This window comes from Argiope bruennichi, chromosome 2 (assembly GCF_947563725.1).
Source record: "Argiope bruennichi chromosome 2, qqArgBrue1.1, whole genome shotgun sequence".
In the NCBI taxonomy this organism is placed as follows: Eukaryota; Metazoa; Arthropoda; class Arachnida; order Araneae; family Araneidae; genus Argiope; species Argiope bruennichi.
The window spans coordinates 7214247-7223483 of record NC_079152.1 but is presented as its reverse complement, the minus strand read 5'-3'; the positions used below and the strand labels follow the sequence as shown (position 1 = coordinate 7223483).

At 31.3% G+C, this 9237-nt stretch overlaps 1 long non-coding RNA gene across 1 annotated transcript; it reads left to right on the top strand.

Annotated features, from left to right (window-relative positions):
• Positions 1-997: 997 nt before the first annotated feature.
• LOC129961814 (uncharacterized) lies at positions 998-9133 on the top strand. The gene is made up of 5 exons (XR_008783831.1): positions 998-1015; positions 2679-2693; positions 6314-6331; positions 8524-8546; positions 8925-9133. It is a non-coding gene; the product is annotated as an uncharacterized LOC129961814 (long non-coding RNA).
• Positions 9134-9237: the final 104 nt, after the last annotated feature.

Sequence of the window (9237 nt, the reverse complement as noted above, 5' to 3'; positions counted from 1 at the left end):
GTTATTTAATAAGTGTTACGAATTATAGGATAATTCTCTGCTACTATTAAAGATGAACCTGTGTCTCTTGGTGCTCTTTGAGTCAGATCGTTTCACCAAACATGACATTCATTACGGCACTCCATCCCAACACCGTGCACGAAGCACATCGTTGGCGACCAAACATGACAAGAGGGAAATATACACCTCAAAGCGACTTAAAAAAAAAAAATAATTAGAATTTTAATGAAATAAAAATTGAGGAAATTGAAGGAATTTTTCTCTAGTAACATCAAAGAATATTGCAGCACAAAAATTAATCATACATCATTTTAAAATTCAAAAATGTATCCTTTGATGATTGTATTTCCAATTGCACTCTTTTTACTTATATTTTTCTGTTTTTAAACAATTTTTGAAAATTATTTTAAACACATTTTATAAAAAGATGTTGATAGCAATTTATAATGTTTTTTTTTTTTTTTAATCATTAGAATAGTAGAATAGTACATCGAATTTCGGATTCAACACACTGAAATGAGACACATAGCTAGACTGCTCGTCAGAAAGCAAACTGCATGCTAAAACACTATTTCATTCACTTATGCCGTTTACACTCTGTCAGTAGGCAGTGCATGTGCAGAAAAGGACTGACTTATGTTTGCCACAATTTCATAAGCTAGATTCAGGCAATTCATGCTTGGATATAAATTGTCGTTTTGGCATCCCTGAATTTTTCGTATCGTATTAAAATGATGAATATTTACACAAAAGAACACGGTAAAATAAAAAATTAAAAAAAATACAATATAGTGGCATGTTGTCCCTTCGGGACAATTACTTTCCATCGATTGAACAGATTTTTCAGCCTTTCTACGCATGCGCTGCCTACTGGGCGTCTTATAATTGGCCAAGTGTAAACCCGGATTAAGTTGAATGCCCGTTACAAGCAGTGAAAAATATCTGCGTTATTCAATTGACGCATTACACAACTAATAGATTTTTGTTCCTTTCACAGTTGGCGAGTTGGTCCAAGGTAAGTTGATACCTCATTAAACATACTTTCTGTTGGAAATTGTCAGTTCTTGATAGTTGTTTCAGGGTCAAACTGTGTCAATCGCTCCATTGCACTCTAAGTGTGTTTGCGTTTTATTTTAGTGTCTAACATAGGATAACTATCCATCTCTAAAATGTTCAAATGCTGAATGCTAAAATGTGACAGTTTTTTTTTTTTTTTTACTTCTTTCGATAATTTTGTTAAAAATAAAATTTTTAAAGGGAATGAACCTTATTTTAAGATGCGCTCTAATAGTTCACAGTGGATATAATAAAGCCAATATATTGATAACCTTTCCTTATTCGTGAATGTAGAAAATACAGTAATAATTGAAATCATTTGACCAAGAAATTAGGATGAAAATAGAGAGCTCCTCGAATCCATCCTTTTTGAAATCAAGTCACTCAAGGAACGAGACGGATAATATTTATTATAATGTATTTTCAACAACATGATTGCAGCTATCTGTAAACTTTTGGACAAAATCTTTCTGTCCTCTCTTCATGGCAACACCGTAAAAGAAACAAGCGTGGAGAGGAATTTCGAATACTATTTTACTATTAGTGCTGTATGAAGGGACGTCATCTTCAGATGGCGCTGCTCATTTATCATTTGGTTTCTTGCTTTTAATAAACGAATCTTGCACCACAAATAAATCTAGAGAGTATCGTTTGGTGCTTTCGAACTCTTTTATGATTTTTACTATCACACTTTTGTAACACACAATTTATATTGTTTCTTTAACGATTTTTTGTATACTTTATAACCGCACTTTTACGAATTGTAAGAGTTTCTCTAAAACAGTATATGTTATAGACATTAGAATATAATTTTAAAATCAAGCTGCATTATATTCATTTACCACGCATATCCAGAATATTCCAGTAACAGCGAATGTGTGATCTTGACACTATTTATTTGTTCCTTTCAACTATCGCAAGGCATCATAAATAGTAGATCGCGACGACAATCAGAACATATCGAATTGCAGATTCAGTCTGCCAAATGTTTAGTCGTCTGACGATAAGCCTATTTGTGAACAAGTTAACTTTAACATACAATGTCTTTGAGAATAATAAGGATGCGTCAATAACATGATGGACCTGCAATAAATGCTGGACCCAAGCGCTGGAAGGAGAATTTCTGAAAATAGGTGCTCGGCTATCTTCGTTATTCTATGAATGACCACTAAATGCATTACATGGTGTAAATATATAAGAAAGTGGAGGGGAGAACACTCGCACTGGTTTTTCATATATATGGATTCCAATAGAAAGATAGCAGGAACCGATGGAATAAGAGATTTCGAATAAAAAAAGCGGAATTTAATTGCTTTCTATTTCTGTCACTGGAAGTTTAAAAACACCAAACAAACGACAAGAAGTGAATATAATTTTAAAAGGATTGTTTACTTTCTCGTATCTCTTCTTAAAAATTTTCAGTCGTTTTTTTATTCACTATTTCTAAACGATATATTAAATAAGCAAATTTTAAAATTTTTAATAAAGAAGTAAGTTCTAATCACTCAAAACTATATCTAAAAATTCAATAATCCATTTAGAAAATTGTTTATTTCATAAAATTAGAAGTATTTTATAATACTATTATCAGTAATACACATTTTTTAAATTCCTCCATCTAGGCATCTTGGGAGGAGGTGAGTAAATCATTATGAAATTCTTTCTTCCTCGTCAGATTCATTGAATCTCATTTATTTATGGAAATGAAATGACATTTAGAAAAGAAGGGAAAAAAATCTAGCCATTCATTTCCATTCTTACCATTTATTATTATTTTTATCTTCCTAATCATTTTATTTACAAAATGGATTTTTCATTAATATCGATTCAAGTCTCCTCATGAGTCAAAAGATGGCGTATTATTAGTGCAGTTGAAGCGAGCTTGAATTCTTTGCTTTCACTGGCGGATTTCCGACTGGCATATTAAGTAGCTACCCAATCAGAAATTGTCAATGAACCCTCCTTTATTAAGTGAAGGGCGGGGCGAGGAAGCCGCTTAGTTGTCACATAAATAGATTAAGATTTTTTTTTTTTTTTTTTTTTTTTTTGCAATATAAGATATTAGATCTGCAATATGTGTATATTAATTATTGACTTTCGTTACATTATTTTCCTCTTATAAAATAATTTTCCATGCTATATTTGTTTGTACTTTATTAGTTCTTTATAATTTATCAGAATAGCTAATTGCTTTTATTTCCAAGTAAAGAAATATTTTGCAAATAGCAAGAATTAATTTTTTAACAATTTTATGAATTCAGCCTTTTTTTTTTAGTCATTATATTATACATAACAAAAATTAATATATGCATTTATTTTCTTAAGTTTCTAAGTACGAGTTACTAAAACAACGGGGAAAAAAGTTAATAAATCATTAATATGTAAAAAGAGAAAATGTTTTTACTGTAGGAAATTAAACTTAACGCTTATTAAAGGGTCAAAAGGCCTCATACTGTGCGCTGACTGAGATCACAAAATGCCTAAATTTACAATTAGTAAAAACCGAGAGCTCTACTTCTGTCATTCGAGTTTAGTAATCTAAATTATAATAAAATATATTCTAAATATAGTTTCAGAAAAGGCCCATTCACTTCCAACTTATTCTTTAACTTTCCATAATTTCAAGGAACTTTGGGTCAGCTAAATTAAAATATCCCAATGAACCATTTACTTCCGACTACCAACATTTGCTTTCAGTTTTTATTTCAAATTCATTTCTTTATTCGAATTAATAACCGAAAATATGGCATATATTTAAAAAACATTGAAATTATTAAGTTGCCAAACCGTAACTAGCAAACAAAAATCGCAATTGTGGCAATTTGAGGAAAATAAATTCTATTCTTTTTTCACAAAGTCAAAAACTTTTATTACAATAAATACAATATATTTGTGTAAAATAAAGCAACTCAGCAACTATATATATATATAGAAAGTTGATATTGTGTGGGTCACAATAAAGCAACTGACTGGTAGCGAGTGCAATACTGTATTGCAAAGATTATTGCAACTGGAGAAAGATCAAAAGCCAGAACACGATGCTATTTATAAAGTTGCAGCTGCATTTGAATGAAGAAATTTGGCTGTTTTTATTTTCTCGTACATGCAGTGAGCAGAAATATTGTAATTGTCAAAAAATTCAAGCTCGAAATTTTGAAAAGTCGCCACGTTTTAATTGAACTCCCCGAGTTCAAAAAACATATTTTTGGCATTATATCCATCTGTCTGTAATAAGGATAATTCAAAAAGCATTGAGCTAGACGGATGAAATTTGGTAACAGTCTTTATACCCTATTTGTATATTTCTATCATATTTTGTGCGAATTTCGCTCATAAAAAATGTGCTGCTCATATATAAAATAAAATAGTAACTATAAAAGGGAGAGAGCTACATAGCTATGGATTTAACATCTATAATATAGACACTTATTAAATTTTGAACCAAATCTAACAAGGGGTTGACCATGTGTCGGTCTGTACTTTCAGAAGCATGTAAACCCAAGAAGCAATAATTTAAGTATGTCAAATTCGATACGGGATGTTAAGACTGCAGTTGTCGTTTTGTGTCGGATTTTGGTTTCGATCGGTCAGCAGAAATGCGTTCGAAATCAAGAATTCATCCTCATTGCAGAGTATGCGAGAACATTTTGGGAAGAAGACCCTTCCTGATGGTTAGAATTTAGAATGCGGCGAAAAACAGTACAACAGTGGAAAAGTCTGAATATACATAAATGTGGAATTATTCAGAAAATTTGGCTGTAACCCATTTAAGAACCGAAAATCAGTTCATGGTCGGTTTCGTTATTCATACTCCTAGGCCTACATTTTCTGATACTTGAAGCAACGAAATCATTTTATGCATACACCTTCCACTGTCAAACTCTTTCTAAAAGAGAAAAGTAATTTCGAAGGAGTGCAGTTTTGCTTATCACAAATCAAACCAAAAGATTATTTTAAAAACTGTTATGATTATATTCATATTGACAAAAATAATTTTATATAACTCGAACCAAACCTTATAACATGATATTGGACGAAGAAAAAAACTTGCAAAAACAAAAAAAAAATATTATTAAAGCGATTTGTATGACTGCTATACTAAGATACACATCAGGAATATTTTTTAATGGAAAAGTTGAAATATGACCTTTTGTTTATCAAGAACAAGCTAAAAACAATCGAAAAATGAATGTAAAGGAATATTTGTTACCAAAAATATGGAGTCCATAAACGCAGCGGAATATGAGAAAATAATCTTCCAGAAGCTATTTCTAAGAATCAAGTTTAAATTTCCCGTTAATCATAAAACATGTGTACAACAGGTCCATTCAAAATCTGATTTTCTACGATAATGACGGAGATCTTTAGCTGAAGGTTTCATAGATGTCTGGCCTAATCCAGTTTACAACGCATCAACACTATTTAAATGCTCTGGATCTAGATTTTTTAGTTTTAGTTCAGTTACAGTAACATCCCGTTTCAAGGCAACTCTAAGATTACTTTAGGACGAACCTCGTCATTTTGAATCACAGCCAGATGACGAGGATGCCGTCTGAGCTTGCATCCCTTCTCCAAATTTCTGCGCCATACGAGCGGGAGGTCATTTGACCTCGACGAACATAAATCCGCGTATCAGACCTGCTTACACGGTGAAATCAGGTCTCCACCTTAAACCTTCTAGTCCCAAAGTTGAGGCCTCACCACTAGGCAACGGCCATTCTGCTCTGGATCTAGGATGTTATAGTTCCAAGTAATGTGTGCAATAAAATACTTCAGTGGTCAGATACGATTGATGAATTAATTGAATGCGTTCAAAACGCGTATACAATGAATTAGACAAAGGCATACTTTATCAAGTTTTTGTAGCGTTACAAATGTTTTTGGACTGGCCCAAAGAAGAAATTCTCATGAAATCCCGTTTCACTCTAGAAAATGTAATGTTTTAGAGATAGCCGAATCCTATTTCAATTGCAATAATTTTGAATTTCATGAATGTGCGCTAAACTTATTCTGCTTAGTTAAAATTACAAATTCTTCCGAATACTTGCTACATTTCCGGATAACAGGGGGAAATATTAATAAAACGGATTCGTTCGAAATCAGTCGAGAAGCGGCATTTCATAAGAAGATGCATCACACTTTTTGACAAATGACCTCTTATTAACGAATTTATCATTAAAAAATAAAGTGTTTGCAAGCAGAAAATTAAAATAATAATAACAGATATTTGATCTATTTAATATTCTTTTTTTTGTAGCCGGAGATGTTGTTGGAGGTAAGTGCCATTATTCTATCGATAATGAAAAAGGTTTTCACAGAATTCTAAATTTCACAAATTGATAAAAAAAACGTTTAAAAATTGTCCCTCATTATATTCATCAAATAGCAATCATTAAAGGCGATATCACCTTCCTTTTGGGGGGGGGGGCTGCCTGAAATCAACAGACAAACCTTAGCCGAAAATAGAACCTGTTCACTTAGAACTTTGCGACACCAAGCGCAAATTACTTTATCTAATCGGATTAGAAATAAATATTAAGTTTAAATGAGAAAATGGAACAAAAAAGAAAGAAATGATGAGTCTGGCCTGAAGACTTTTTCAAGGATTACCCTAAGGCAGGAATTCAATATTTATTAGTTTTTCATGCGTTAAATTTGTGTACAAATTTTCAAAGTCATAAGTATTGTGTTTAATAATGTCTTTTAGAAAATCCAGAACTTCTTGAGTATAATTTTGTAATAATAGTTACAATCTTCAATTTTATTCAGGATAATTTTTAAGTATTTCAAGAAATGATTTCCCATGTAGTAATTACAACTGCCAGTGCTACAGGTTACGAATGTAAATTTTAATGTTTTTTTATGCAATTTTACTGTAGGGAACAAATAAGGATAGTTTAAAGAGCAAATCTTAAACTTTTTTTAGCGAATGCTAATATCCCTTTTCCCGGTACTATTTAAAATGTATGTCGAATTAGAGTTATATTCATTAATTAAAAGTCCTTTATAGTAATATTTAGAAATGAACCAGAAGCTTTCTTGATGTTTACATTCATCATTCTAAAAATTATTCATTTTGAAGAAAATTAAGACTAACGTCCTTGATTTTTTAAGAATAAATAAAATAATTCGTAAACGTTCTATAAATACAATGTTAAACTGGAATTCAATGTTAAATGTGCCCATATCTGGCTGCTCCCAAGCCCATACATATTTTCTAACTCTGGGTAAAATGTTCTGTAAAAGTGTTTTTAAATACTTGTCCAAAGTGTAAGGTTCGGCAACTACTGCATACAATGTTCTTCACACCGATAATAAATTCCCCATTTTCTCGGTCTGACACAAATCATGCGTGTGCGCAGGGTTTAAAATTGCTGATTAATTACGTACATTAAAATCCTACTTTAAAACAACAGTAGGGCTATTTTGAGACGGAACTCATAATTTTGAACAGCGGTTAGATGAAGAGGACGGCACCCGAGCTGGCACTTCCGCATCACACAGTTGAAAGCCTCGATGCATTTAACGTGCACTAGAACCGTTTACATGGCAGTTCTTCGGTGGAATAAGGTCCCGAAACCGGGCCCTGGGTTTACGCCTTTAAGTGTTGAAAACACAAGTTCTGTGCTCGCTTACATTTAAAAAGATTGTGATTGATCTGAAATAATTATTATTAAACATATTCATCACTGTATGAATCAAATACGATTGTCAAATGCGCTGCGTGAATCATATTTGCTATGTATGTTTATTTCTGGCTGTGCTGTTGGCCCACGATTCATATCTTAATGAAGTTCTTATGAAACTATTAGGATTTTTATATAGACTTGGTTAAAATTTCAACAAAATAGGTGAACACAATATCTAGTGATCATAATGTAATGATGCAAGGATTAAAAGTAAGCAAACTTGAAATATTAAAATTGGCCTTCTAAAAATTAAGACAAAAAGGGCAAATAGACATAGAAGAAAAGAAAAGAAACTGAAAATTATAAATTATCTCCAATAGAATTTCATTCACAAGTTTTTTAAAACAATGGTGTTCATTCTAATAGGACAATTTATAAACAATTAATTATTAAAACAAACCTATTCATCTGAAGCAAACAACAAATATTTATAATTGTTTGTAAGTGTAATAAATTTACATGATTGAACTTAGCATCGCGAACCATTATTATAAGTACTTTGTTACATGAATCAGATAAAGAATCATAATTTATTCCTATTATCAGTTTATGTTACTCATATCAAAATATAATAATAATAATAAGAGAATGTGGACAAGAAATTAAAAAAAAAATTAACATCAATTAATTCCATTCAAAAAGAAAACTATGAAATTAGGAAAAACTGCCATTGAATTGTAAATATTATTTGAAACTCGCAATTTATTAGAAAATTAGGAATTATTAAATTTATTTGAGAAATGATTAAAATGTTGATATATATTCCTTCAAATTTTAGGAGCATTGGATGTTTAAGTGCAGGTAAGAAATTTCCCATTTATTCATAAATTTATTTATACAAAAAGAACTTGCTTTTAAACACTTTCAATTCACTTTGCTTCTTTCATGTTTGTAGAAACTGAATGGTGTGTTCGATTTTTCACATCCTCATGCGACAGAGATTTGAAATTTTGTACATTTGTATGTTCTAGCTGACATTACAGTATTATATTATTTTTAAATTAGTCGATTAATAAAATAACGATTTCTTACGAGTGCTACCATCTCGTAGAAAATTGTAGAATCTCGAGTGTATTTGTAAAGTTAGGCATGATCCGATTATATCAACGATACTTCATGCCATATGTTCAGCCTCCTGTGACACATTTCGTCTTATTTGCCAAATGCTTTATTTTTCAGATACTTCGTTTGTGAATGACAATGGATAAAGAGAATGCGAATCTTCAAAAAGTCATTCAATAAAATATTAGTGAACATCGATTGCACCATTTCTTCTATAGTTCAAATCACACGGCCGAGATATAATTTGTATACCATTCATTCTCATTTGAGCCTTGATTAGATTAAGATTGGAAAACACATTAAATCAATAAAAATCCAAAAATAAAGGAGTGTTTGTAATGGGAATCTGCGAAAAAACACTTAAATTCAGCAGGAAAATAATTAAAAAATAGAGATATTTCAACCTTCCTTGTTTCCAATCAGGGAGGAA